The sequence below is a fragment of the Sceloporus occidentalis genome, unplaced genomic scaffold, assembly GCF_023333645.1.
Source record: "Sceloporus occidentalis isolate IW3139 unplaced genomic scaffold, rSceOcc1.0.p SCAF_1, whole genome shotgun sequence".
Taxonomy (NCBI): Eukaryota; Metazoa; Chordata; class Lepidosauria; order Squamata; family Phrynosomatidae; genus Sceloporus; species Sceloporus occidentalis.
In genome coordinates, this window is record NW_028316981.1 from 1,754,165 (window position 1) to 1,779,614 (window position 25,450).

The following is a 25,450-nucleotide window of genomic DNA, read 5'->3' on the forward strand; positions in this document are numbered from 1 at the left end:
GGGAGGGAGGAGAAGGAGGAAGGGGGTTATTTTATTTGCAGGGCTGGGGTCCTCTTCGAGGAACGGATGGAGCTGGAAAAGGTTCGCCTGATAGAATACATGCCACTTTTGGGATACTGGCTTTTTCAGCTGCTGCTGCCTGACACTGTTGCTTGATGTTAGGTCTGTGGTCTTCTAAGCTCTCCCATCTGTTTAAGTCACTCTGAATGCTGGCCTCGTCCTCTGTGGAATAGCAAGTGCCCTTCTATACCGCTTATCAGTGCATTTAAGCACTCCTTCAGCGGTTTACAAAGTGTAAGCTAACTGCCAGTCCCAACACTCTGGGGACTCGTTTTAGTGACCTCCTGGGAAGGATGCAAGCCTGAGTCAAGCTTCAGCCCTTTTGCTAGCCTTGAACTCGCAGCCTTACAGTTTGTGAGTGAGTGGCTGCAGTGCAGGCATTTAACCCCTGCGCCCCCAGGGCTCTCCCCTGCCCCAGTTCCTCTGCAGATTTAGTGCGTATGCCCCCTGTTCCATCACTGAGATCATTAACAAACACGTTGAACCACAATGGACCCAGGACCAAGGCCTTGGCACCCCACTAGGCACTTCTGTCCATGATGAAGAGTAACCATTATTATTATTATTATTAACCTTTATTTATAAAGCGCTGTAAATTTACACAGCGCTGTACATACAATCTTTTTAATTGGACGGTTCCCTGCCCTCAGGCTTACAATCCAAAAAGACACCAGTGATAACTACTCTTTGGGTTTGGCCCTTAAACAGGTTACAAGCCTCTTTGTTGGACAGAGAACACTGAATTTCTTAAGACTTCTCCATGTTTTTGCATTAGGAAAACTTTTAAGCTGGTATATATCTAAAACATGCCAAATGCAGGACTCTTTTTCTTTTAAGTTCACCTTTATTGGAGGTTTGCTTTTTGTGTGGGCAGTGCCTGGTATTTGTTGGCAGTCTCCCATCAAGGACTAACTGAGCTGACCCTGCTTAACTCCCAAGATAAGGCGGGATCTGGTGCCTCTAGGGTAGGGTTGCCATAGCGCCAGACCTCAAAACCAGGGAAAATGTAGGACATAATTTTCAAATGTAGGACACAAAATTGTGTCCTACATTTGAAAATTCTGTCCTACATTTTCCTGGCGATCGCGACGGGGAGCAGAGGCCAAGCGGCGAGGGAAAGCCTCCACTTAAGGAGGCTTTCCCTCCCCGCCTGGGCCCTGCCGCGATCGGAGGCCAGGATCGGGGCCTCGCCTCATTCCTGGCCCCCGCAGGGACCAGGAAGGCGGCGAGGAGCCGGCGGCGATCGCCAGGGCCTCGCCTCCTTCCTGGCCCCAGCGGAGACCAGGAAGGAGGCAAGCAGGCCGCCGACCATCGCCACGGCCTCGCCTCGTTCCTGGCCCCCGCGGGGACCAGGAAGGAGGCGAGGAGCCAGCGGCGATCGCCAGGGCCTCGCCTCCTTCCTGGCCCCAGCGGAGACCAGGAAGGAGGCGAGCAGGCCGCCGACCATCGCCGCGGCCTCGCCTCGTTCCTGGCCCCCGCGGGGACCAGGAAGGAGGCGAGGAGCCAGCGGCGATCGCCAGGGCCTCGCCTCCTTCCTGGCCCCAGCGGAGACCAGGAAGGAGGCGAGCGGGCCGCCGACCATCGCCGCCGACCATCGCCGCGGCCTCGCCTCGTTCCTGGCCCCCGTGGGGACCAGGAAGGAGGCGAGGAGCCCGGCGGCGATCGCCAGGGCCTCGCCTCCTTCCTGGCCCCAGCGGAGGCCAGGAACGAGGCGAGGAGCCCGGCGGCGATCGCCTGGGCCTCGCCTTGTTCCTGGCCCCCGCAGGGACCAGGAAGGAGGCAGGGAGCCCGGCGGTGATCGCCGCGGCCTTGCCTCGTTCCTGGCCCCAGCGGAGGCCAGGAAGGAGGGAGGAGACTGCAGGGAGGCAGGGAGGTTGGCGCGGCTGCGCCCAAGAGGCGCCGCCTCCCTGCAGCCTCCTCCGCCTCAGGCTTCGCTGCCCTCCTTTTCCTCCGCGCAGCCATGCGCGGGGGAGGAGGAGGAGGGCAGCGAGGCCCCAGGGTTGCCTAGCAACCCCGCTGCAAACGGGCTTTTCCCGGTTTTTGGCTGCACCCGTGCCGTGACCGGGCAGGTGCAGCCAAAACCGGGAAAAACCCGGTTGCAACCAGGTTATGGCAACCCTACTCTAGGGTACCTGTACCAAGATAATAATTCTTAACACAGCAAAGTACATTGATAGTGCTCTGTAAATATCATCTATCCAGTGATTCTCTCACCTCTGGGGGCACTGGAAGATTCCAGGGGGGCAGCGAGGTAGAAAGGGGACAGTAGGGGACAGTGAGGGGAAAAGAGGACAGCAGAGGGGCCCTCAATCAAAGAACTGGCATACAGAACAGACAAGGAGAACCAGTGGTCTTCAGGACCATGTTGGGGATGAGGAGTACATTAAACATCTTTTCAGAGAACCATCACACAGTCTCTGATCAATTTATGTGGTGGTGTCTTCGCCTCCCATGTGAGTTCACTTACTGGTGTCTTTCGCTAGTAGTGGCAGTTGGGAAACTTGTGCGAGGCTTCAGCATAGGGCTTTGCTTCTGTGGCTCAGAGTGGCACTATTTTGGGACAGGGTGGCGTTAGAGTACATGGTGGTGGGGGAGACGTGGTGGCAAAAAGGGAGCTTTCACATTTAGGGCCCTGCCTAAGCTCCCTTTCACTGTTGTTCCTGCTCTATTTCATAAGACAGTCTGAGAGAAAAGGGAGCAGAAGAAACCATTTTTTGTGGGAGAATGAACACTCAAAGCTGTATGGGAAAGACATGTCTCTGGGGAAGTAGTATCTGTGCTCAGTTCTTAGAAAGAGTTCTTTGCCTTGGTTAACTACTCCTGCAGTTAAAATCTCTCCCTTTCCAGCCCACACCAGCCTCCAGTCCAGAGCATGTGGCCTCTGTAAACCCCTTACACACGCACAGGCTGCATCTTTCTCTACCCTGATGAAGGCTTGACAGTCCCTCCTCTGCTAGGGAGAAACTTCTCCCTTGCACCTGGTCACCTTGCTAGCAGTAAATGAGCAGCTGGCTGAGCAGCAACCAATAGGCCTCTTGGCCACACTGACCTTTGCTGCAAGGCTGACTTGGGCTTCTTGGTCCCTGATAAGCCAGCTTCTCAGCCGCTGCTCCATTTGTGCCCTGTCATCCTGGGAGCAGTGACTGAGCAGGCCTTAGCCCTGGTGGCACAGTGGTTAAATGCTTGTACTGCAGCCATTCACTCAAAACCACAAGGTTGCGAGTTCAAGACCAGAAAAAGGGCCCAAGCTTGACTCAGGCTTGCATCCTTCCGAGGTCGCTAAAATGAGTACCCAGACTGTTGGGGGCAAATTAGCTTACTTGCTAATTAGCTTACTTGCTGTTCACTGCTATGATATTTGGAATAGCGGTATATAAATAGAATAAATTATTATTATTATTATTATTAGCTGCAAGGCAGGCATAAGCAAGAAGCTTCTTGGTCACTGCTCAGCTAGCTGCTTGGTTGCTGCTCTCAAAGAGACTGGATGCAAAGGGAGCAGCAACCAAGAATTGGTTGTTTTGAATTTGCAGTAGAAAAGGTAAAGATAAAGGTTTTCCCTTGACAAGATTGTCTAGCCGTGTCTGACTGTAGCGGACAATGTTCATCTCTGCTATTAAACTGAGAGAGTCAGTATTGTCAGATAGGATTCTGTGATCATGTAGCTAACATGACTACATGCAGAATAGACCTGATATCAAAAAATATGCTCTGGGGTGTGTGTGCTAGAGTTGCCACCCAAAAGAAAAGGGAGCATTGGGGACCACTGATTTATACTAACACAATGATGTATTGGTTTTGCAGGATGTTTCAGCAGAGCATCTTAGGGACATCTTTGTCCTGAGACAGACAGAGGAGGAATAACTTTGACCTATTTGTGGTTTCATTGGTGTAAAAACTAAAGATAGATGGATGGACCAGACTCAGCTGGTCCTGAAGGAGGAAAAGACTGTGATGGCATCAGTGCTGAGAGCAGTGGGGGATTTGGGAAGAGGACAGTCCAGAAGTCCCTGGACAAGGACCTTGTCAGCTCAGACACACAGTGCCAACACTTCAGGCAGTTCTCCTACGAAGAGGGCGAAGGGCCCCGAGAGGTTTGCAGCCGACTCCACCATCTCTGCCGTCAGTGGCTGAAGCCAGAGCAACACACAAAAAATGAGATCCTAGACCTGGTGGTCTTGGAGCAGTTCCTGAGCATCTTGCCCCCAGAAATGGAGAACTGGGTCAGGGAATGTGGGGCGGAGAATTGCTCCCAGGCAGTGGCCCTGGCAGAGGGTTTTCTCCTGAGTCAGGCAGAGAAGAAGGCAAAAGAGCAGCAGGTGAGAGCAATTCCTCCTGGGGCCAAGGTGAGTAGGTTCTGGCTGTGGGCTGCCTTTCTTGGACCTGTGATGACTTTGGGGGCAAAGGCCCACTGAGGAGTTTCTCCTGAAATGAAGTGCCCCCAGATGTGGCTTTGATAAGGAGGAGTGTGGGGACAGTCCACCTTTGATGAAGTGGAATCACAGTCACCAAAGTCTCTGAGAAGGGTGGTTCTGCTTCAAAACCAGGCGGGTGCTCCCTCTCTGCCATGTTTTCAAAGGAAGTGCCAGTTTTCTCTGCTGGCACTGCCACTCAACCGGACTTTTCCCCATGATGACTCCAGTGGCAGATTCTGGCCCTGATGCGTTCAGGAGGCTTCCACTCATTTCAGCAAATAACCTACTCTCACGCTAAGGGATGAAGCACTTTTGCCTTTGTTGACTTTTTTCCCCTTTTATTTTATTTTTATTCCAAACCAACATAACAAGTGACCAACAACAGTGTTGTTACCATAGACTGTACAGTTTGGTATACAGTCGGCAGTCTCTTTATCCACGGATTCAAGCATCCATGGCTTGAAACTCTTTATCCACGGATACAAGCGTCCATGGCTTGAAAATACACTGGGGTTTGGTACCAAGATCTCCCGTGTATAACAAAATCCGTGTAGGCTCAAGTCCCATTAAATATAATGACATAGCAAAATGGTGTCCCTTATAAAAAAAAATTGAAAAATCAAGGTTTGATATTTGAAGTTTATACTTTTTTGAACATTTTCAAACCAGGTATGCTTGAATCCGTGTATAAAAAATCTGTGTATAAGAAGGACCGACTGTATTCAAAAATATGTAAATTCCAAAAAGCAAACCTTGATTTTGTCATTTTATATAAGGGACACCATTTTGCTGCCCATCGTATTTAATGGGACTTGCGCATCTATAGATTTTGATATCTATGAGGTGTCCTGAAACTAAACCCAGCAGATACCAAGGGTCCACTGTATCTATAAAGCAGCAGTAGGTTTTCAATTTTTTTGTCTATGAGTCTTACAGTCTTCCTTACGTGCGCACGCACAAACACACATAATTATACATAGAGATATAAAAATAAACGAGTCTATGGAAAGACTTCCATTATAAGTCAAAGCATGGTTTTCCAGAACTTCAGAGGTTCATGCTGTGGGTTCCATGACATTTTTAGCATTACACCACATACAATAAATGTCTGCAAAGTATTACTATATGTGTCATACTGTAGTCCACCTTTCTGAGCTCTTATTTTGTATGTCAGTTTCTCCAAAAACCTTTGCCATTTTCTCATCCTTCTCCAAATTCCATGTCCCGAATCCTGACTGTTGTTTCAGGTGAAGAATCTCTTGGTAGAAGCCCACTCTGAACTCCTTGTGGCTGAGAAGTCTCCATTGGACCCCAGGCAGAGTCCCCAATGGAGGGCCATCCAGCAGGAGTGTGATGGAGGGCCCCCCTTGCAAGGTAAGGATGAATACCCTCTGTCCAGAATCCTGCAGGTCTCTTTGCACATCTGAATCCTCTGAGAATCAGTAAAAGGCAAACTTTGAGTTGTGTTACTGGACTATCTAGCTAAAAAAATTTGAGCTGATATAACAACAACTATAATGGCTTAGCTTACCAAAAAGCAACACGTGAAGACTTTGTTGTTGTTAACTGCCTTGAATCAATCTTGACCCATGGTGACCCCATGGATGAGACATCTCCCAGGCTCCCAGGCCTGCTTAGTTCCTGTAAAGTTATACCCGTGGCCTCCATAATAGAGTCCATCCTCCTATCATGTGGCCTTTCTTCCTTTCGTCTTCCCTCCACCTTTCCCAGCATTATTGTTTTCTCCAATAAGCTGCATCTTCTCTTAATGTGACCAAAGTACAGCAGCCTCATAGAATCATAGAGTTGGAAGAGACCACAAGGGCCAACTCCTGCCATGCAGGAACTCTCAACCAAAACATACCTGACAGATGGCTATCTAGGCTCTGGTTAAAGACCTCCAAGGAGGGAGACTCCACTACAATCCAAGGAAGTGTGTTCCACTGTTAATAATAATAAATAATAATAAAATTTTTATTTATATCCCGCCCTTCCTGCGATCAGGGCGGCTTACAACAGAGATTAAAACAATCCATACAATACAAAAGATTAAAATACAAATACATCAGCCCTCCATTTAAAATAACAGGCATAAAAGCCCCATAGCCCAACCTCTTGGCCACGGAAGAGGAGGGAGGCCCACAGGATTTTAGTCGGGGAATGCCTGTTGGAACAGGAAGGTTTTCAGGTCCTTCCTGAATTGGGCCAGGGTGGTAGTCGAGCGGAGCTCAGTGGGCAGCGTATTCCAAAGGGCTGGGGCAGCCGTGGAGAATGTCCTCCGTGTGGTGGAGGCTAACCTAGCTCCAGGCACCTTCAGTAATTGCTGCCCAGACGTTCTGAGGGTGCGAGGCGGAATGTACGGGGGGAGGCGGTCCTTTAGGTATCCTGGGCCCAAGCCATTTAGGGCTTTATAGGTGATCACCAACACCTTATATTGAGCTCGGAAGCGGATAGGCAGCCAATGGAGGTCTTTCAAAACCGGTGTTATATGGCTGGTCCTGGGAGCACCAGTGACCAGCCGGGCTGCCATATTCTGCACCATTTGCAGCTTCCGAGTTTGGTATAAGGGTTGCCCCATGTAGAGTACATTGCAGAAATCCAGTCTCGAAGTTACCAGAGCATGTACAACAGTTTCTAGGTCCCTCTGGGCCAGGTATGGGCGCAGCTGGCGAATAAGCCGAAGCTGATAACAGGTGCTCTTGACCGTCGCATTCACCTGAGCTGTCAGGTGAAGCGACGAGTCAAGAAGCACCCCCAAACTGCGCACGGAGTCCTTCACAGGGAGCGTGACCCCGTTCAGGACAGGTGGAACCACCGCCATTCCTGGACCAGGAGAACCTATCACTAGTACCTCCGTTTTCTCTGGATTCAATTTGAGTCGGTTTTCCCTCATCCAGCCCATTACTGACTCTAGACAGGCCACGAGAGGAGAGACGCCATCCCCAGTCACTGCATCAGTCGGAGACATAGAGAAAATGATTTGGGTGTCATCAGCGTACTGATAACCCCGCGCCCCATGTCTCCGGATGATCTCTCCCAGCGGTTTCATGTAAATATTAAATAGCATGGGAGACAGAATGGCTCCTTGAGGAACCCCAGTTTTAAGGGGCCTCTCGTCAGAGCACACGTCTCCCAGCTGCACCATCTGGGACCTTCCGGAGAGGTAGGACCGGAACCACTGGAGCGCAGTGCCCCCGATCCCCACCTCTGCCAGGCGCCCCAGAAGGATACCATGGTCTATGGTATCGAAAGCCGCTGAGATGTCCAAGAGCACCAACAGGGACACGCTTCCCCTGTCGATGCCCAGACGGAGATCATCGACCAAGGCGACCATGGCCGTCTCAACCCCGTAACCCGCCCGGAAGCCAGTTTGAAATGGGTCCAGATAATCCGTTTCATCCAAGACCGCCTGAAGCTGGATCGCAACCGCCCTCTCGATCACCTTACCCAAAAATGGTAGCAGCGAGACAGGCCGATAATTATTATGAACCAGGGGGTCGAGGGAGGGCTTTTTTAGGATCGGTTTTACAATGGCCAATTTAAGATCCGATGGAAATTGCCCATCCCTCAAAGACAGGGGTAGGCAACCCTTTTGAGCCGGGGGCCGGGTTGCTGTCCCTCAGACAACTGGGGGGCCGAAGCCAAAAAATAAATAATTAAATAATTTTTTAAAAAATTAAATATATAAATAAATCAGGACAAATGTAGGACAAAATTTTCAAATGGAAGACACTTTTTTAAAAAAATGGAGGACACATGAAAAAATTTGCTGATTTTAAAAAAAATGTTAATATAAATGCATGTTTCTGAGGCTTCTATAGACAATTGCCCCCCAACGGCCCCGGCGGCAATCGGCGGCAGGACCGGGCTGGGGCCGGTCCCAAGGCCTCGTGGGGCCGCATCCGGCCCGCGGGCCGCAGGTTGCCTACCCCTGCTCAAAGATGTATTAATTATCCGGCGTAACAATAGTGTTACCGCCGGTCCCCCCTGGGCCACTAACCACGAGGGACAGGGATCAAGAGAGCAGGTTGTTTTCCGAACACTTCCGAGGATCTTGTCCACATCCTCGGTACTCACCAACTCAAACTGATCCAGTTTAACATAGTCCACAGAGGCTCTGGACACTTCTACCCTAGGTTCTGCTATAATGTCAGCGTTCAGACCTTCGCTTATGCGAGAGGTTTTATCCGCAAAAAAGTCATTAAATTGGTCACAGCAGGCCTTAGTAGGTTCAAGGATCTGGTTCAGGGCGGGAGGGAGCTGAGTTAGCTCCCTCACCACCCTGAACAACTCTGCCGGACGCGACTCAGCGGACGCAATACGAGCACCATAGAACGAGTTCTTTGTTGCTCGTATTGCCTCTCCGTAGTCCTTTAACAGTTGGTCTAGGAGAGCCTTGTCGTCTAAGCAAAGGTGTTTCCGCCAACGGTACTCTAGCCGTCGCAGAACCCGCTTCCTTGCCCGGAGATCTTCCGTATACCAGGGCTTACGTTTAGAAGCAGGCCTGAAAGGGCGCTTGGGAGCGATACTGTGTATAGCCCTAGAAAGACCGATATTCCAAATACCGGTGAGGGCATCAACAGAGTCGCCGTCATTTCCAACCGTGAGCCTCTCTAAGGCTTCTTGGAACCTCTCAACAGCCCTTACTGTCAGGAAGTTCCTCCTAATGTTGAGGTGGAATCTCTTTTCGTGTAGCTTTCATCCATTGTTCTGGGTCCTATTCTCTGTAGTAGCAGAAAACAAGCTTGCTCCACCCACAATATGACATCCCTTCAAATATTTAAACAAGGCTATCATATCATCTCTTAACCATCTCTTCTCCAGGCTAAGCATACCCAGTTCCGTAAGTTGTTCCTCATAAGACTTGGTTTCTGGACCCTACACCATTTTTGTGGCCCTCCTTTGGACATGCTCCAGTTTCTCAACATCCTTTTTGAACTGTGGTGCCCAGAACTGGAGACAGTATTCTAGGTGAGGCCTGACCAAAGCAGAATACAGTGGCACTATTACTTCCCTTTATCTAGACAGTATACATCTATTGATGCAGCCTAAAATTTAATTGGTCTTTTAGCTGCTGCAACATACTGTTGACTCATGTTCAACTTGTGCTCTACTTGGACTCCTAGATGCCTTTCACATGTATTCTCGACCCAAGGGTTGCACAGCTTGAGTGATGCTCATCTTCAAATGCAGAGATTGATTTTATGTTTTGCGTTCCCTGTGTGTTTCTGTTCAGAGCTGGCTTTTGCTCTCTTAGGCCCATACAGAAAGGCCAAAATAAAGCTGCTTCAGGTCACTTTGGAGGTATGCTGTTGAAATGATGCATGCATACTGAGAGTCCAGAAGATGCACCAAAGCCACGATCTAGTCCTAAGGACTGGAGCACAGCTTTGGCGCAGCTTCCGGACTCTTAGTATACATGCATAATTTAAACAGCATACCTCCAAAGTGACCCGAAGCAGCTTTATTTTGACCTGTCTGTTTGGCGCCTTAAGACTCAAGTCCCTCATACCCTATCCTTTGTATGTACAACAACAACCTTGTGAGGTAGGTCAGGCTCAGAGAGAGGAAAAGCCCAAGGTTTCCCTGTGTCTTTCAGGGCTCATGGGAGGCTAGAACTGGATTTTCCCAGGTTCCAGTCCAACACTCAAGCCACTGCAACCAAGCCCCCTCTGCATTTTCAAGTCCTGGAAGTGTTTTTTCATGCCAAGACTTCCAAGAAAATGCAGGTGTACCTCTACAAATTAACTGATTGTGCTCTAGACCGTCCCTTCTTTAACAGAAAATTTGGTACAAGAGCCACAAATCACATGGGAAGACTAGGGAGGGGTTCTGGAACCACCCAAAAAATGAAGAGCATGTCAACATGTTTTAGCATACTTTTTCTCCAAAACTAATAATACACACATGTGAAGTGAAACCATAAGGTCCGAGAAGCCTTGCATAAGTAAACAAAAATGTTTGGAACCATCTAGAACCCATCTGAAGGCTTCTTCCCAAATGAATTCAGGAATGACGTTTTCTTTGACCAGCTCCAACTTTTCTTGTGATTTCCATTTTGGAATCTAAACACATACATCTGTTTTTTCATTTATTTATTTTTTCATTTATTTTTTAAGGACAGCTGTTGAGCCAGGCTTCTCTGCTCTTCCATTTTCTTTAGCTGTTATTTAATGCTCAGCAAGGATCTCTAGAGACAATGCTATTTCCCTTGTGTGTTATGAGCAGGCAAACATGGCTGCAGTACGATCAGCTAGAGCAGAATCCTACTGTTTCTCAGCTCAAGCGTTAGTGCATTGTTTACTCCAGACATATTACTGCAACTAGATGCTTAAAACTGTTTTTTCCAGCCCTCTTTCGCCATCCTTCCAATGCATATGCTGCTAAAATAGTTTCATCTGTGCAAAGAGGAAATTGGGGGCAGGGCAGGTATAAGATGACTTTGTAAAAAGGAGTTTATTTGTCAGAGGCTTTGTTAGCTGAAGGGAGCCTGTACTTCCTAGTGCGTCTTTAAGACTGCTATTTCTAACATCAAGAGATGTGACTGGATTCCCTCTCGCCTTGCTCCCACAGAGGCTGGAATGATCCCACCAACAAGGACTCAGTCGCCTTTCCCTCTTTGCAGTGAACCACAACCAGATCCGGTAAGGAGAAGGAATCCTGGAACAAGAGAACTGGAGCAGCTTGGGTTCCTCTTTTCCTAGATCTCATCCTTCTCGGCGCTAGTGGAGAACTTTGTTTCAGTTTGCTTTGGATTTTTAAAAATTGTAAAAATTTACAAGCTTCTTCTCTAGGTTTGAATCTGTTATGTCTTCAGCCTTCTTATTCTTGAGATAGAGTTGCTCTCCTTTTTCTCTGAACTTTCTCTTGAGCCCAAAAGGGGAGTTGATAGATATTCCCATCCTCTTTCCTTGGTCCAGAACAAATCCCTCTCCCTCTGTGTCTAGCAGCTGGCATTCAGAGGGAGGCTACTGGAGCTTCTGGAGCTGCCAAGGAACCAGCTGGACCAGGGGCAACGGTGATCTCTGCAATGCCACTCAGGGATGTTTCAGGCAGGGATGGGGAAATTGTTTTTAATGGCAGTTTTCAGGTAATATTTTGCTCCAAATTGGATAACATAAGAACTTTATTGGCCATGTAGGAATCAATCCCACCAAGCACTCTAAAAGGAGAGAAGGGAGCATCAAGGGTCTGGGTCTCAGAGCTTGGCTTTGCTGCTGCTGGTCCCCCCCAACCTCCCCTCTACCCTCCCTTTCCCATACGAACCAACCCACGATTGTGTGGGAGGGGAGGGGAGGTTGTAGGGGACCACAAGCAGCAAAGCCAAGCTCCGAGACCCAGACCCTTGATGCTCCCTTCTCTCCATTTAGAGTCCTTGATGGGATTGATTCCTATGGGAAAGCAGAGTGCGGTATTTCAATAAGCCAAGAGGGAGGAGAGGCAAGCTCCAAGCCCTATGCCTCCATTCTTCCTGCTTCCTGGGAGTACGTCAGCTGCCCCTTTTAAGCCAAATTGCAGAGGAAGCATGGAGAATGTTTCCCTGGTGCTGGAGCTTATGGCTGAAGCCTCCCCGCTACTGTGAGAGTGCTTCTCAGCCTGGCTGCATCAATTTAAGGTAAATTTAAATTTTAAATGCAGACTTGAGCATACACATTTTTATTTATCTGTGGGGGATCCTGGAACCAATTCCCCGCATATTTCAAGGGCTGACTATAGTTTTATTATTAATTTATTTTAATATTTTAAAATCTGTTATATGCATACCCAGCACAGACAATTTATAACCTAACTCTGTTTGTTTTCTAATTGGCTGGAAACCAGCCAAACCCTCAGCAGTTGACTCCCTGCTCCCTCTGTAACACATATAATATATCGTCCAACATTTTACACATGAAAACTACCACACGTGTGGCCAAGCAACAGCCGACTGTGGTCAAGATGGCAAAGGTTTTTGCTGAAGAAGTATATATGCAGCCAGTTACAGAGGCTGCAGCTGCTGGCTTTTCCCAGACTCTACTGGGAAAGATTTAGCCCCTTCTCTCTTTTCCCCTTCACTGAGTTCTTGTTATGTGTCTTCAGGTTGTTTACATCTTATAACAATTCTAAGGTGAACCTCTAATGGATGCTTGTTGTTCTGGGGGAGTTTCCCTTTGCCTTCCTCTGAGGATGAGAGAATGTGATTTGCCCTAGGTCATGCAGTGCATTCCCATGGCTTAGTGGGGATTCAAACCCTAGTCCAGAATCCTAATCCAAGACTCAAACCACTACACCACGCTGGCTGAGTTAAAACTCCAAAACTCAAGTTTGCAGCAGTTGAAGTAACTGAGAACAAAGGGGGGAAATGGGAGGAGGAAAGTGGGTCATTTTAAAATCCATTGAAAAAAGTGGACAAAAGAGGACTAATTGGCATTGTCCCTGCCAAATTGGAGGGTATGAGATAAAACTCCACAAGTCTCCCCCCAAAACTGGGGGGGGGGGGTATAAACAAACTAGATGTACCAGCTGAAAATTGTCCAACCTGGCAGTTGGAAATGACCCAGCATCATCCCTCCTGACTTGCTGAAATGCCCACGTGTGACCTGCCCATCCCATCTACAGTTGCTTATGCCTGGTCCAAATCCTGAATTGCAAGGCCCTAGGCATTTTGTTCCTCAGTTGTGGTGTAATGTTTTTTTAAAAGCTTTTACTGAAGCTGTAGAGCAGTGTTCCCAACCTTTGTTGGGCCACAACCCTCTTGTGGCTGGATGTCCTACCTGGCGACCCTCCTGATTGGTTGGGAGGCCAGGAGGGGGAGGGACATCCAGCCGCCTACAAGTCCCAGTGGTCTTTGCGGCTGGAAGTCCCGCCCCTTCCCACCCTCCCAACCAAACAGGGAGGCCGCTGGTCAGAAGAAGCAGTGGGACTTCTGGCTGCAAAGGCCACTGGAAGCTCCCTCTCTTCCTCCTCTTCCTCACCCCTCCTCTTCCTCCTCCAGTGCCGGCCAGGCCTCCTCTGACCTGCCTCCGCTGCCACCTCCTCCACCTCCTCTTCCTCATCCCTCCTCCTCCAGCACCGACCAGGCGTCCTCTGGCCTGCTGCTGCCACCTCCACCGCCATCACACAGGGCTTCCGCCACTTTGCGCAGAGGCAGTGGCTACATGAGGGAGAAGAAGGGTGTGGAGAAGGCAGTGGCGGCGGCAGCCGCTGCGTGGGGGAAGAGGAGGAGGTGGCGGTGGCCTTAGCCCTGCACAATGGCAGCAGTGGCTGCAAGCAGGAGGAGGAGGCGGCAGCCCCAGCCCCGCACGATAGCGGCAATGGCGGTGGCTACGTGAAGGAGGAGGCGGAAGCAGCCCTAGCCCCGCACGATAGTGGTGGCAGTGGCAGCTGCAATGGAGGAGGAGGAGGCAGAGGCGGCAGCCCCAGCCTCATGTGATGGTGGTGGTGGTGGCGGCCACGTAAAGGAGGCGGAGGAGGCGGCAGCCCTAGCCCTGTACAATAGTGGTGGTGGCAGTGGAGGCGGCTGCGTGAAGGAGGGGGAGGAGGAGAGGAGGCAGCAGCCCCAGCTCCATGCGATAGTGGTGGCAGCGGTGGCTGACACATGGAGGAGGAGGAGGAGGAGGCAGCAGCCCCAGCCCCGCACGATAGCAGTGTTGATGGTGGTGGCGGCCGCGTGAAGGAGGAAGAGAGGAGGAGGAGGAGGCAGCAACCCCAGCCCCACACGATAGCGGTGGTGGTGGTGGCGGCGGCCGCTCCATCCCCACATGATAGTGGTGGTGGAAGTGGCGGCCATGTGGAGGCAGCCCCAGCCCCACACGATAGTGGTGGTGGCCGTGGCTGCTAGGGGAGGAGGAGGGGAGGCGGCAGCTTGCTGATGGCAGCGGCAGTCGCGTGGAGGAGGAGGCCGTGGCGGCAGGCCAGAGGAGGCCTGGCTGCTTGGAGGAGGAGGAAGGGTGAGTCCCAACCTGGCGACCCCCGAGAAAGGGTCGATCGACCCCTGAAGGTGTCACGACTCCCAAGTTGGGAACCCCTGCTGTAGAGTCATGGAGTGAGGCTCCTGTGTTATCAGACCTTGTTCACAATGCTGATGCTGGTGAAGAATCAGCCTCACTTCAGCTGCCTTTGAAGTCATATCAGCCTGTGAGTCCACTTTATACTAATTGCCACAGCTGGCAGCCATCTTGATGCCAATATGAGCAAGAACCTTTTTCTTCTGTTTTTAGGGCCTGGTGACTTTTGAGGAGGTGGCCGTGTCTTTCTGCCCAGAAGAGTGGGCCCTGTTGGATCCTGACCAGAGAGCCCTGCACAGGCAGATCATGGCAGAGATCAGTGGGACCTTGGCCTCTTTTGGTAAGGAAGTGTCTTGTACTTCATTGAACAATGAACTTAAAACAGGGGTTCTCAATCTGTGGATTGCAACCCCTTTGGGGGTTGAATGACCCTATCACAGGGGTCGTCTAAGAACATTGGAAAACATTAGTTTCTGTTGTTCTTAGGAACTGAGACGCTGCTTTTTTATGTTTGGGGTTGATCACACTGTATTAAAAGGTCACGACATTAGAAAGGTTGGGAACTACTGACTTAAAATGACATAGAAAACATATCCAGGGATCGCTGTGTTGACCATGTATCAAAGTGCAGCATTGTCCAAAATCCACAAAACAATGATATCTTTATTGGGCCAGCCAAAATGCACATTATGCATGTTGCAACCTATTTAAGCTCCACTGGCTTCTTCATCAGGCAAAGGCGTTAAAAATGATACACGAGAAATAATTTTCTTTTTTGATGATGATGATGTTAGTCATAGCCGTGAATTTGGTCAAGTTCTTGTAGTTGTTGTCCTCAGATCAGATGTTATGAAAGAGTATTCATGCCACTGGGCCGCTCCGCCTTCTAGCCATGTGGCTACTGGGAGATACAGTCCAGCAAACAAAGTTTAAATTCCATTAGCAAGACAAAAAGCTACCACCTTTGAGATCCAGTTTGCCTAACTCCTGAGAAGCCTCTTTGATAGGAAGAGAACACTGAATTTATCAGGAAGCCTCCCTATTTTTGCATCAGGAAAACTTTCAGGTGTTATTAAGAGAAAATCTGCCAATGCAGTCCCAATTTAAAAGGAAAAAACCTTGTTTTACCTTTGTTCAAGTAGAAACCTCAAATAGTAAAGCCCTAGTCCATTGGTTCTCTCTTTAGGATTCCCCTGTGGCAGATAAAAGACATCTTCACATCCAGAAAACATACTCAGGAGTAACCGTGTTGGCTATATAACAAAGTACAGTATGATTGACACTCCATAAAACAATGATACTTTTTTGGGCCAACCAAAATGCACATTATACATGTTGTAAGGTTTTGGAGATCCTCTGGTTTCTTCATCAGGCAACGGTGTTAAAAGAAAGAACTGACAATGTTTGTCATAGTTCAGGGGTAGCCGTGTTGGCCATATAGCAAAGTACAGTATCATCCAAAACCCACAAGATAGTGATAATAATCAGTGAATAGTTGTGTAATGACTGGGCCTCTAGTCATTGGAAGACTTCTGCCAGGTAATAAGAGTAAGCTGGGAGGGAGGCACATGCAAATAAGTAATGACATCACAGCTGACGGAAGGCTCACTTGACCAATCAGTGAGCAGGAGCGAGAGATTTCTCCCGGAAGCTTCTAAGAGAAAAGGCCTCTGAAACCAGGTGACAGTTGGAGAGGCAGAGAGAGAGAGACTCCAGCAGTTAGTGGTTTCTACAGTGAGAATTCGATGTGGGAATCTCTCCCTCAAGTTAGTCTTACTGGTTAGGAAAACTGTAGTGTTGTGCCTACAGCAAGAAGGCATAATCCAGGCAGATAGTCTATACTAAGCTAAGACCTATAACTATGGTGCGTTACAGACTTGCCTATAGTACATCCCCAGGATGTACTAGGGTTAGGAAGGGGCGTCACTTCCTGATGCCCCTAACCCTAGTACGCATTGGGTCCATACAAAATGGCGGTGCCTGTCCACATGGGCACCGCCATCTTGACGTAGCAGATGCATAGCGTCCGCACGTTGCACCCCGGATGTGACACTGCGAGTGCGTGACTAGCGCCTCACGGCGTCACATCCGGGGCGCAAGAAGAAGCGCCATTTGGGGGCTTCATTTTGCTCTATGAGGGAGCTGCATGGTTTAGCCGCTGCGGCTCCCTCGCGGAGCAACCGGCAGCGCCAGCAGACCACTGCTTTTAGGCGGTCTGTAACGCGCCTATATTTCAAATCCATCAAGGCCAGCATATTACATCAATAGGTGAGATTGTGTCAGATTAGAACGTTTAGGCCTTATTTATTATTATTCTGGTTGCTTGAATGAATTACACATATTGTACCTGCAAGGCCCTTAGGATCTTGCATGATTCCTATCTTTTTGTTCTGTTTGGTTTAATTACAATAAATACTTCCTTAAAGGTATCTGCTACATCGAAACTCCTTTACACATGTCCTATCTCAGTTGATGCTTGAATAGATTAGCCAAGAAAGAGACATAGAAGTCCTTAACAAGTCCCAGTGTATGTTAAGGGAAATCTGATACGAATTAACTGGGTGGTGGCAGCATGATTCAAGGATCTCCAGGGAGCTCCCACAAGGAGTGGGAACATAGACCAGGAGACTTAGGGAGAACATAATGATCTGCTGGGACTAAGATGGGGGCCCTTCATAAAGACAGAAATGTGTGCATCATGTAATTTATCTGTAGGCATTTCTCTGTAAAAGCCTGGCCAAGTTAACTAAAATCAAGAATTTCATTTGGTATTTAGGTAGAGTACTTGTCAAACCTGTTTGTCATGAATTTCCTATGTCCCTTATTGCTATTTTGAAAACTTGGCACCAAAACCAGGCCAGGCAACTGTGTGTTGCCCAAAGAATACCTATTTTCCACTCCTGCCTTGGATCTGTTGAACTGTGCAGAGCATCCATCTTTACTGAGCACTAAGCCCCACTGGACTTGGATTCAGTCCCTGCTCAGACAGGAAGGTCCCCTCCCTCAGACTTTTCTGGAAAATCCTCCATTCTCAGTAGTCCTCCTCCATGTCTCTGAGAGCAGATGTCTCTTTAAAGGCCTCAAACAAGAGAGGAAAGCAGCAGTCCAGGGAGACAGGTGGTTGTCTCCAAGTCCTTCTCTTCAAACATATTGAGCAGTTTTTTTGTCTGTCATGACAGATACTGTTATATTTTTGTTGCAGCTCAAATAAAACTGGTATAGAGGGTGAAACAAAATTAAAACTAGTAGCATGATATAGGGGTGTCAGCATGTAAAAATCTTAAACTTCTCAAAATATCATGAAAAAAATGAAAATACATTTAGTTTTTTGTGGGTTTCTTGGGCTATGTGGTCATGTTCTAGAAGAGTTTCTTCCTGGCGTTTCACCAGCATCTGTGGCTGGAATCTTTAGAGAATGTTGGGATATACGGGAGCCGGATATATACGTATGTACTGTGTGACTCTGGCTCTGGAGGAAATTCCATGCTAATCTGTATATTATTCTGTTGTTGGTGGCAGGGCCTCAGGGTGGGAGGATATGCAAAAAGGATTTGTGTTTACTAATTGGTGGTCATTATCTTCTGGGAAAGCCCCTGACCCTGGGTAAATTCTCATTTGCATTTGCTGAGTCCTCATTTTGCTGTTGTTCAGGACTGGTAGCCCTGCTATCAACAACAGAACAATACACAGATTAGCATGGACTTTCCTTTAGACCCAGGGTCACACAGTATATATATCTATATATCTATATCTATATCTATATCTAGATATGTATCTTATATGTCAGCATTATATAAAGATGCCAGCCACAGTTGCTTGCAAAATGTCAGGAATAAGCACTTCTAGAACATGGCCACATACCCCGGATAACCCACAAAAAACTAAGGATGCCGGCCATGAAAGCCTTTGACTTCACATTAAAAATACATTTGTTTGGTACATAATAAAGCACTCAAGAAAAAGTATGTATATATGTATGTATTTGATTTATATAGTGTGATCCCTGATAGTTTTGGCAGAGGTTGTCCATAGACTCATGCTGGAAGACCTCCAGAGATGGCCTCTCTAGGCATCTAGTGGTCCTCCAGCATGATTCTATGTTCAGTGTCTACCAGGGGATGGTGGGATGGAAAAACCTACAGACCTACAGTGTAAGAGGGAGCATAGCACCTCTTCTTTTGTTCTGAGGCTTCATTTGTTATTTGGCTTTAATCCGTTTCCCATACTCTGAAATGCTTTTTCACACAATTACTATTTTCTGCTTTTCTTCTTCACAGCAGATAACTGGAGGAAAACATATGTATGTACTAAGTATGGGAATTGTTCTAGGCAAAAACTGAAACTTACTAAGGAAGTTCAACATTCAGAAAAGGAAGGTTACATCAGAGAGAAGCCCTACAAACACAATGTATCTGAGAAATATGTTCCTCAAAACATGGCACTTGTGTCTTGGAAGAGACCCCACGGTATAAAGAAACACTTTAGGTATGACATTTCTGTGAAAGGTTTTGGTTCTAAATTGTACAGTGTGAACCATCAAGAAGCACACACAGTAAAGAAACCACACAAATGCTGGAAGTGTGGGAAATGCTTTGCATACAATTCACTACTTATGACACATTTGAAAGTGCACAGAGACTTTGTGAGCCACTGGATAAACCACACAGGAGAGAAACCGTACAAATGCCAGCAGTTTGCGAAAGGTTTTGCGCAGAAGGCAAACCTTGTTTACCATCAAAGAGTCCACACAGGAGAGAAACCATATACATGCCAGCAGTGTGGGAAAGGTTTTGCTCGCAGATCAGTCCTTGTGAAGCATCAGAGAGTGCACACAGGAGAGAAACCATACACATGCCAGGAGTGTGGAAATGGTTTTGCTCACAAGTCAGCTCTTGTGTCTCATCAGAGAGTTCACACAGGAGAGAAACCATACAAATGCAAGGAGTGTGGGAAAGGATTTGCTGGCAAGTCAGATCTTATGAAGCATCAGAGAGTCCACACAGGAGAGAAACCATACACATGCCAGCAATGTGGGAAATGCTTTGCTCAGACGTCAGACTTTGTGAGGCACCAGAGAGTCCACACAGGAGAGAAACCATACATATGCCAGCAGTGTGGGAAAGGTTTTGCTCGAAAGTCAGCTCTTGTGACACACCAGACAGTCCACACAGGAGAGAAATCATACACATGCCATCAGTGTGGGAAAGGTTTTGCTCGCAGATCAGTCCTTGTGAAGCATCTGAGAGTGCACACAGGAGAGAAACCATACACATGCCAGGAGTGTGGAAAAGGTTTTGCTCAAAAGTCAGCTCTTGTATCCCATCAGAGAGTGCACACAGGAGAGAAACCATACACATGCCAGGAATGTGGGAATGGTTTTGCTCAAAAGTCAGCTCTTGTGTCCCATCAGAGAGTCCACACAGGAGAGAAACCATACACATGCCAACAGTGTGGGAATAGTTTTGCTCACAAGTCAGATCTTATGAAGCATCAGAGAGTGCACACAGGAGAGAAACCGTACACATGCCAGCAATGTGGGAAATGCTTTGCTCAGACGTCAGACTTTGTGAGGCACCAGAGAGTCCACACAGGAGAGAAACCATACATATGTCATCAGTGTGGGAATGGTTTTGCTCGAAAGTCAGCTCTTGTGACACACCTGACAGTCCACACAGGAGAGAAATCATACACATGCCATCAGTGTGGGAAAGGTTTTGCTCGCAGATCAGTCCTTGTGAAGCATCAGAGAGTGCACACAGGAGAGAAACCATACAAATGCCAGGAGTGTGGAAATGTTTTTGCTCAAAAGTCAGCTCTTGTGTCTCATCAGAGAGTGCACACAGGAGAGAAACCATACATATGCCAGGAATGTGGGAATGGTTTTGCTCAAAAGTCAACTCTTGTGTCCCATCAGAGAGTGCACACAGGAGAGAAACCATACACATGCCAGCAGTGTGGGAAAGGTTTTGCTCACAAGTCAGCTGTTGTGAAGCATCAGAGAGTGCACACAGGAGAGAAACCGTACAAATGTCAGCAGTGTGGGAATCGTTTTTATCAGCTGTCATCCTTTGTGAAGCATCAGAGAGTCCACAGAAGAGAAACCATATACATGCCAGCAGTGTAGGAAATGCTTTTCTCAAAAGTCACATCTTTTGAGGCACCAGAGAGTCCACACAGGAGAAAAACCGTAAAAACGCCAGCAGTATGGGAAATGTTTTGCTCAGAAGCCAGACCTTGGGAACAATCAGAGATTCCACAGAGGAGAGAGACCATAAAAATTCCTTTAGTGGGGGAGATGCTTTGCTCAAACTTTGCATCTTTAGAAGCATCAAAGAATTTAGAGAGGAGACAAATCATTCAATGGCCATCAGGCATGGACAGTTTAAATGACCCTGGAACTAAGCAAGTCTCTTTCTTTTTATAGGCAGAAACAAAACAGGAAAAATACAGCATGCCAGCATGGTTAATTTATCATCTTGTGCTCCAACCTTTGGATTGTGCACTTTGCAATAGTTAACCTGTTCTCTTCCTCAGATGGGAAGAGCCAGATTAACTTTGTAGTTTATCTCTAACCAGTAGAAGAGTTCTCCTATTTATTAAAAAGACAAGCGCTCTCATGTTTGCATGAGTGCAAAGCATTATCTCTTCAGCACGTCTGGGAAAAATTATCCTACACCACTCTCCCTCAAGAGCTGACTGAGGCACAGACTAAGCACTGCTAATATCAAATATTACAGATAAAGAAGAACACTAAACCAACCATTGTGCCAAAATAGAACCTGAAGAATATCCACATCGAATTTAAAGATAACTTTAAAAATAGATCTGCACTATTGAGCCTGCATCCAGTGATGCATCTCATTGGAGTGTTTGTTTTGGTTTGAATCATAGAATCTCATAATGTTTAGGTGGAATCTCTTTTGCTTTAGCTTGCATCCATTTTTCTGGGTCCTGTTCTCTTGGAGCAGCAGAAAACAAGCTTGCTCCATTCCCAAGATGACATCTCTTCAAATATTTAAACAGGGCTATCATATCACCTCTTAACTGTCTATTATCTAGGCTAAACATACCGAGTTTCATAGGTCTCTCCTCATAGGGCACAGTTTCCAAACCCTTCACCATTTTAGTCGCCCTCCTCTGGACACGCTCCAGTTTCTCAATGTCCCTTTTGAATTGTGGTGCCTAGAACTGGACACAGTATTCCAGGTGGGGCCTGATCAAAGCAGAATAGAGTGGCATTATTACTTCCCTTGATCTAGACACTATACTTCTATTGATGCAGCCTAAAATCATATTGGTCTATTTGTTTATTTTGATATATTTTAATTTTTTATTTTATTCACAATTTTAAATACCAATTTCCATTGTAAGAAAATAGTTGTTTACATTTTAATCTTATTACTTTATACACTTCCTTTCTGTATTTTTTGTGTTCTATCTCTTCTTAGATCTATTATAAATAAATGAATTCTATATAAACTATTGTATTCATTATATGGTCTCAGTCTTTTGTTGATCCTTGTTTTTATGCAGAGGAGATAACCCTCAAACAACAAACTCTCTTCGTAACAAAACAATTTCCGTATTTGTGATCATATGAATAAATTATATTTTATAACCTAGGCAACAACATTGTATTGTTTTTATATGTAATTGCAGGATAATAGTAAGGATAAATGCTATTTCTTATACCTCTGTTTTTGTACCGATCTTTCTTTACAAATTTTTTTCAAAAATTCCCACTCTTCTATATTTTCTATTGGTTTCCCCTCCAATACTTGTGTAAGTTCATCCATCTCTACAACTTCAAGTGCTTTCAAGAGCCATGTATCCAAATCTGGGTCAAGATTTTCCTTCCAAAATTTAGTATATATGAAGTTGAAACCAAATGTAATATTTGTCTCCAGATATTTTCAGTCTTTTTGTTGCTAACCCTGTGGATCATATTAAGTAAATAGAATCCATCAATCATTTAAAAATTAAGTTTTAAAATTTTTGAGATTGTTTGATGTATTCTTCTTCGTGGTCTCTGTGCCTCACACAGTAGGGTCTGGGCTTGGCGCGGGGACTCCATTCGGAAGCTGAAAAGCTGAGTAGATTGGCAGTAGCCCTGCCCACTCCCATACGCTGAGCATGCCCAGTACCGCCAATCTAGCTCCTCCTTCAGTTCTCTTGTCCACTGCAAGAGAAACATCTCCTTTGAATTGCTCCTCAGCTGAGTAGATTTCTCCTTTGGGAGACTTTTATTTCACTTTTATTTTTTCTTTCTTGTTTTTTTCTTCCCTTGAGCATTGCCCTTTCATTTTATTTTTGTGTGGAGAGCGAGCTTTCTTTTCTTTAGCCCAGACGGGGTCCTGGCTCTTAGGCCTCTTATGGCCTCCGCTTCTCTTTTCAAAAAATGTTCCTCTTGTAACAGAAAGCTCATCTTTAATGACAGACACTCCAAGTGCCTTTTTGTCTTGGCAAGATTCATGTTACTGACAAATGCATACATTGCAAGGCCTTCACCCCAGTGACTCTCCGTAACAGGGCTTAGAAGCTCAAATCCTTTTTGTGGGAGTGTTCTCTTTCAGTTGCCCCAAAATCTGCCTTTCCACCGGATCCCTTGGCCAAAATTCCAATCTCCAAACTTCCACGGATTCCGAAGATTTCACGGAGAACTTCATCATCAATGTTGACACCACCTTTGACGTCAACACCAATGTCAACATCGCCCTTTGGGCTTCTTGTTGCCTCGACGTCGACTGATTTGGCATCAATGTCCTAACTGCCATCTACTGGCCGGTCAATCCAGGAGGGTCAACACTGATGTCGGTAACCACAGCGGCAGCTAATTTAGATTCTGCCATGGCTTTCTTGATGCCCGCCTCAACATCGGCAAGAGACAACAAAGGTGCGTTCTACACCTTCCACCCCCCTTCTCCAGGAGGAGATCTCCTCCCTTCTTGACTAATGTGCTATTCAGCAAATTCCACCCAGCTGCAGACTGGAGGGTTACTTTTCTCAATACTTCACAGTGCCGAAGAGAGCGGAGGCCTTTGTCCCATTCTAGATCTGAGAGGCGTCAACTTCTACATCTCGCCTCGCAAGTTCAAGATGGTGACTTTCCAGTCCATTCTCCCCTTCCTCCATCGAGGAGACTGGTTTGCATCCATAGATCTGAAGGATGCTTACTTTCATATTGCCATCAGGCCTCAGCACCACAAGTTTCTTCGTTTTGCTGTCGATGGCGATCTCTTTCAATATACCGTCCTACCCTTCGGTCTTTCCACTGTTCCATGCATCTTCACAAAATGCATGGCAGTTGTCATTTCCCATCTTTGATTGCAAGGAATAAATTCCTTACCTCGACGACTGGTTGCTGGTGTCATCCTCCAAACTCAACTGTTCAAAGACATTCACTCCACTCTGTCTCTTCTCACCAACTTGGGTCTAACCATCAATCCTTCTAAGTCGCTTCTTCAACCAGTCAGAGTTGGCACATAGGCACATCTCTGGACTCCATCATGGCGCGTGCCTACCTGCCCACAAGGAGTGCAGAATCTCTCTGGGATCATCTCCACTCTGTTCTCTCAATGAATCACCCCACAGCAAGGGACATTCAGTGCCTTCTCGGCTACCTGGTTTCCACGACGGCGGTCACCTACCTTGCTCATCTGAAGTTCAGACCTCTTAAAGAATAGTTTCTCTCAGTGTTCAACCATCTCCACGACAACCAATCCAAGAGATTAACCATCCCGCAACATTTCCGGGACTCTGTCCACTGGTGGCTTATTCCCGGCAACATCTCGAAGGGAATGCTCTTTCAAGCCCCAGAACCTTCCAGGATGGCCACTACCAACGCTTCCACAACAGGTTGGGGTGCTCATTTCAACTACCTATGTGTTCAAGGTCAGTGGTCTCCTCTGGAGACAGAACTGCATATCAATGCAATGGAACTTCTTGCTGTCATCAAAGCTTTTTGTGTTTTTGAGTGCCACCTCCTCCATAGAGTGATCCAAGTAGTGACAGCCAATACCACCACCGTCTGTTAACATCAAAAAACAAGAAGGAACACACTCCCCAGTTCTGCTTCACTTGGCCCAACAATTTTGAACATGGTGCCACACCAGTCCATCCACCCGGTAGTAGTTCACCTCGCAGGCAAAGACAATGTGTTGGCAGATGCCCTCGGCAGGGACAAGGCCCTTCATCACGAATGGATGGTGTCTGCTCAGGCCTTTCGCCTTCTCACAGCCCATTGGGGTACACCTCCATAGACCTCTTCACCTCTCCAGAGAACGCTCAGTGTCTGCTGTTCTACTCCAGAGTGGGCAAAGGTCACAGATTTCCCAGAGATGCTTTCCTTTCCGAATGGAGCCACAACTTCCTCTATGCCTTTCCTTCGCTACCATTGATCGCCAGGGTTGTGGCAAAGATGTCCAGAGACAAGGCCAACACGATCCTCCTGACCCCCTTTTGGCCGAGACAACCGTGGTTTGCCCCTCTGCTACACCTGTCCAGGGGTCAATACCTCAGGCTTCCCAACTGGATGGACCTTCTGTCCCACTCCAACAGGGAAATCCTTCATCCTGACCTTCGCATGACAGCTTGGAAGATCAGACCCTGACCTCTCCTGAACTATTCAGTGTCTTGGCAGCTTCTAGAAAGAACTCCACTAAGCAGTCTTATTCCTACAAGTGGAAGTGTTTCTGTGCCTTTGCTGAAGCTCAGACCGAGCCTTCTTCTTCTGTGAGTCTTTCTACTGCCCTAGAGTTCCTGCTCCACCTGCGGTACCAAGGACTGGCCTTTTCTTCTCTCAAAGTATACCTCTCCGCCATCGTTGCCAACCAACCACCTGGCTCCCCATCAGCTCGTCTCTTCACCTCTCCGACCTTGAAGAGATTCTTCAAAAGCTTCAGTCACTTATATCCACGATTGCCTTCTCTGGCTCTAGCATGGTCTCTTTCCTTGGTGCTCACACAGCTCATGAGACCTCATGAGAACACC

General features: G+C 47.4%; 1 pseudogene across 1 annotated transcript; it reads left to right on the forward strand.

Moving 5' to 3' along the window:
- Positions 1-46: 46 nt before the first annotated feature.
- On the forward strand, positions 47-21,955 carry LOC149320339 (uncharacterized; annotated as a pseudogene). Its single transcript, XR_016278158.1, has 6 exons — positions 47-81; positions 3,865-4,406; positions 5,723-5,849; positions 11,049-11,119; positions 14,675-14,801; positions 18,739-21,955. The product of XR_016278158.1 is annotated as an uncharacterized LOC149320339 (transcript).
- Positions 21,956-25,450: the final 3,495 nt, after the last annotated feature.